The following is a 5,297-nucleotide window of genomic DNA, read 5'->3' on the forward strand; positions in this document are numbered from 1 at the left end:
GCAGGCAGGGACCAGGCAGCTTTGGGCACAGCCGCACGCCCAGCATCCTGGGCCCAGCGGGAGCCGTGCCGAATGTGGCTGGTTTGAGGTCATGTTGAACTAGGGTCCTGCCCCAGGAGAACTGGGGGGCAGGGGGAGGGGGCGCCACGTGATCCTATGAGAAGAACCTGTGTTGGGCGGACCCAGAAGACAGATGCTCAGTTGGGTTGCAAGCACCTGCCTGTCGGGATGCTCTGCCCAGGCAGGACCTGCAGCGGGGAGACCTCTAGTGGGGAGGCAGGCGGGGTCTCTGAAGAACCCACCAACGTGTCCCTAATGAGGAAGAGCCAGTTTCCAGGCACCTGACCCTCCTGAGTGCACCTGACCCGGCCAGTCACCCGCCACCTCTGTCCTCCCTGCCCCAAGCTGCAGCCCTGCGGAGACCAGAGGCACCTGTGGCGGGGGATGTGGGGGGAGCCGGGCCCGCGGGCCGCCCTCCTCATAACCAGGTGTTTGCATTTAAGGAAGACTGGGCTGGGGGAGAGGAGAGGCTTTGGATCGAGCTTAAAGCTTGGCTATCAGACCAGGCTAGTTCGGTATCTAAGAAACAAGGTAAACTCCAGAGTGACTGGGAAAGCTATGGGCTCGGCCCGAGACTTCGCCCAGAGGCAGGAAGGAGCGGGCCAACAGAACGAGGTGGCCGCTGGGGAAGGGGGAAATGACTCCTGCCCGCGGCCCGCCAAGCTCCGCGCTTCCTGTGTCCCTTCACGGCCTCCTCCTCCTCGCGGGCATTCTGTGTTCCCTTCTGCTGGGCCTGCCCTCCCGTCCAGCCCCGTCCCAGTCCGTCGGGCGCAGGCCCCCAGAACAGCCTTCCCGGACTGTGTCTCCATCCAGAGACAGCACATCCTCCTGGCCGTGACCTTGGATGTCTGGGTCGGAATCCCAGCTCCTCAACGTGGCGGCTGAGGGACCTGAAGCAAGTTGCTCAACCTCTCTGTGCTTCAGCGTCGCTATCTGTAGCGTCGCGATGGGGAGAGCGGCACAGCGATTCCCCTGGGGCCTGGGAGGCTTTCCGTGGTTACACGTGGAACGCTCGGGAACATACGAAGGACCTCTCAGTGTTGGCGTTCACCTCCGGCTACCTGGCCTTGGGCAAGTCCTTTTCCCTCCCTGCTTCTCAGTTTCTGTATCGGAGAAAGAGATCATTCCGCGTGGGGGTCATTGGCTGGTGGCTGCAGCTGATGCTGGGGGCAGGCAACCGTCTCTGAGCAGAGAGACCCAGGCCCAGACCCCCGCCAAGCTGGTCCAAGCTTAGGGCTGGCGGGCTCCGCGGGCAGGAGCAGGGAGCTTCCCACCATCCGAGCTGCCTCTCCACCTGGTCTCCTGCACGGCTCTCCTGCCAGCCTCTGGGAGTCTCCCCAACTTGCCACTCTCCTCCCCTAGGGGTCGCCTGGGGTACATGAGCCAGACCGCCTGGGGTACGTGAGCCAGACCGGGAAATCCCTGGGATTTGAGGGGCTCGGTGCCTGACGGACACACATGAGCGGCTGTCCACGGAGCTCCCGGCCCTCCCCTTGCCCTAGCCCAGTGGTCGGCAAACTCGTTAGTCACCAGAGCCGAATACCAACAGGACAACGATTGAAATTTCTTTTGAGAGCCGAAAACCGACTTCTGCGCATGGACCACGAAGTTTCAATCGCACTGTACGTGCGTGCCCGCACGTGGTATTTTGTGGAAGAGCCACACTCAAGGGGCCAAAGAGCCGCATGTGGCTCTCGAGCCACGGTTTGCCGACCACTGCTCTAACCTCATCACAACCCTCTGCCCGGCTCTGTCCACCTCCCCGGCTCTCCTCCTCTCACAGGCCTTTCCTCGTACCGCGGGCAGCACAGGGGTGCCCACACCCACTTCACAGACCGAGGCAGGCAGGTCCCCAGGGCCCGAAAGCCCAGCTTCCTGCCCCCGAGCGCAGTGTCTGCAGATCCTGGGGGTCGTCAGAAACCGCCTCTTCCGGAGACCCTGGTTCCGTCGTGCACAAAGGAAACGCCCCCCGAACACACATCGGGTGCCCGTGACCCAGACAGGACGCAGGCGCAGTGCCATGCATCAAGGAGCCCTCAGCCTTGCGGGGAAGTGACAGGTCAGGGCGATGGACGCTGGGTGAGGGCAGGTGGCGGGGGGGGGGCGGGGGGCTGCGGTGGCCAGTGGGTGTAGGAGGATCCTGGGGTCGGGGAAGGGCCTGGAGAAGGGTGGCCTGGGTCCAGGGCAAAGGGAAGTTCCAGGAGGAACTCGGCCGCCTGGTCACGGGGCAGGGAGTGAGAACACAGGATGTGGAATCTGAGAAATTCAATCCCAGGTGTGCAGCCCCCGGACCATGGGACCCGGGCCAACCACTGCCTCTCTCAGAGTTTCTACTTTCTTCCTGAGAAACAGGGATGAGGGTAAGATGGGTTCCAGGTTGCCACAGGGAGGGTCCGGCAGAGGAAAGGTGTGGGAGGGGAAGGAAGGCCTGATGGCGGGACAGTAGGCACACCGGCCCCGCCCTGGCAGCCGCAGAAAGAGGCGGTTCCTCGGCAGCCACTCCTTCCGGCTTCCTCAGCTCGGCCTGGACGCAGGCACACACATGGCAGCCAACTCCCAGGCTCCCTGCAAGGAGGACACCCGCTTCCTCCCCGGCTCTCAGCCCTCCTGAGCTGGGAACAGATGTCCCGCTTCCTGCCGGAGCCCGGGAGCGGGCTGGCTCCCGCTGCTGCTTCCAGGGAAGCAGAAACCCTGGATGGAAACCTCCGGGCTTCCCCAGAGGAAAGCTCCCCTGCCCTGGCTTCTGCCCTCCCCGCTGGCCTGGCTCCTGAGCCCGGATCCACTGCTAACGGGCAAACGTCTCAGGCCCGGCCGGAGCCCTGCTGCCCCTCGGAAGGCCCCAGGCCGGGCTGGGCTGGTTGAACACATATGGGAGCCTTGGTCTCCATGATGCCCAACTCTGCCCAGAAATGGGATGGGAGCCCTAGCTGGTGTGGCTCAGTGGATAGGGCGTCCGCCTACACACTCAAGGGTCCCGGGTTCGATTCCGGTCAAGGGCACATGCCCGGGTTGCAGGCTCGACCCCCAGTAGCGGGCGTGCAGGAGGCAGCCGATCAATGATTCTCTCTCACCGTTAATGTTTTTATCTCTCTCTCCCTCTCCCTTCCTCTCTGAAATCAATAAAAATATATTTTTAAAAAACAGAAATGGGATGGGAGGAGGAGACAGCGAAAGGACAGAGGTGTCTTTCACTGGAGGAAGGCGCTGTAGGCACCTGCAGAATAAAAGCAAAGAAGTAAGAAAAGGAAAAGGAAATTAGCATGTACTGAGCCCCTGACATGCTAACATCAGTGTGTTAACTAGCCAGTCAGCCAGTATAATAAGGAAGGGTAGCAGGCATTGAGCACCTACTAAGTGCTAGACACTGTGCCGGGCCCTGGGAATACAGAGCAGCCTGGGAAGAAACGGTCTCTGCCCCTGAGTGCCCGAGAGACCTCACCTAGGGCGCCTCCTTGGTCTTACCCACGTCTCATTTCAACCCTGTGCGGGAGGGGCCGTGACCCCATTTTATATCTTTTTTTTTTTTTATGAGTTTATTTGAGCCAAACTGACAACATAGGCTTGGGACCAAGATCCCAAACGCTCCCGATCCCATTTCATAGATGAGGTGGCTGGTCCTGGGCACTCCCTCTCTGGGTACAGACTGGACCCTCAGGATGGAGATGTCCAGGAAGGACACCCCTGAAGAGAGGGGGTTCTTTGGCTCACAAGCACACCCCAAAGGGGTTGTCTTTACTCGCTGGGGGGTCTGAGTGCCCACATGCGCTGGCCCTGGAGACAGGGGGATGGGGATGACGCAGCCGGGCCCTGCCCTGGGGGAGCCCACTGCCTGCAGGACTCGGTAAAGCGGGAGAGGCTGCAGTGGAGGGGAGCAGGGGGCTGGGGGCAGGACGAGGGAGTCAGTGCGTTGGATAGCTGCTGTGTACCAGCCCCGAGCGAGTGCCGTTTGGAGATGGTTAGGGTGACCAGCTGACCCCCTCTGCCCGGGACTGAGCAATTCCCAAGAGGCAGGACGCTAGTGCTGAATCCGGAATGAGGAGGTCACCGGAGGTCAAAGTCTGTCTCGGGCAGGTGCCTGTGGCTGAGCCTTCCAGCCCCCTAGAGAGAGAGAGAGAGAGAGAGAGAGAGAGAGAGAGAGAGAGAGAGCACCCGTTCTCTGGTTCTTTTAGAAATGACGTGGTAGTCCTGGCAGGTAGCTCAGGTGGTTAGAGCAGTGGTCGGCAAACGCATTAGTCAACAGAGCCAAATATCAACAGTACAACGATTGAAATTTCTTTTGAGAGCCACATTTTTTAAACTTAAACTTCTTCTAACGCCACTTCTTCAAAATAGACTCACCCAGGCCGTGGTATTTTGTGGAAGAGCCACACTCAAGAGGCCAAAGAGCCGCATGTGGCTCGAGAGCTGCAGTTTGCCGACCACGGGGTTAGAGCATTGTCCCACTGCATCAAGGATACGAGTTCGATCCCAGTCAGGGCACATACAAGAATCAACCAATGAACGGATTAATGAGTGGAACAACAAATCTCTCTCTCTCTCTCTCTAAATCAATACATACAAATTTTTAAAAAAGAAATGACTTTATAGCCCTAACCCAGTGGTCGGCAAACCGCGGCTCGCGAGCCACAAGCCTAACCGGTTTGGCTCAGTGGATAGAGCGTCGGCCTGTGGACTCAAGGGTCCCAGGTTCGATTCCGGTTAAGAGCATGTACCTTGGTTGCGCGCACCTACCCAGTAGGGAGTGAGCAGGAGGCAGCTGATCGATGTTTCTAACGCTCTATCCCTCTCCCTTCCTCTCTGTAAAAAAAATCAATAAAATATATTTTTAAAAAGAAATGACTTTATAATGGTCTGAAGGTTTTCCCTGCTCCATTCTACTCCCTCCCCCCTTTTTAAATGTATCTCATTTATTGAGTAGGTATGTTGTGCCATGGACTTCACTAGACTAGGGGAAGGAAAGAATATTCTCCCCCCGCTTCTCAGCAGAGGTGTAAGGGAGGCATGGGAACCCGAATGGGTAGTGAAGAAGGAGACAGCGAGTACCGCTCGGGACCTGAGACCAACTGCAGGGATAGGGGCCGAGGTTCATCCCTAACCCGCACATGGAGCTGTCCCCTCAGGAGGAGAGGCCCAGGGGGACCTTGGAGAGCTGCTCCCTGGGGGAGGGGGGGAGAAGTGGGTCTTCCTGGTGCAAGGAGTGGACTGTGGCAGCCCTGGAGGGGCACGCTCAGCTCCGC

This window comes from Cnephaeus nilssonii, assembly GCF_951640355.1.
Source record: "Cnephaeus nilssonii genome assembly, chromosome: 6".
Taxonomy (NCBI): domain Eukaryota; kingdom Metazoa; phylum Chordata; class Mammalia; order Chiroptera; family Vespertilionidae; genus Cnephaeus; species Cnephaeus nilssonii.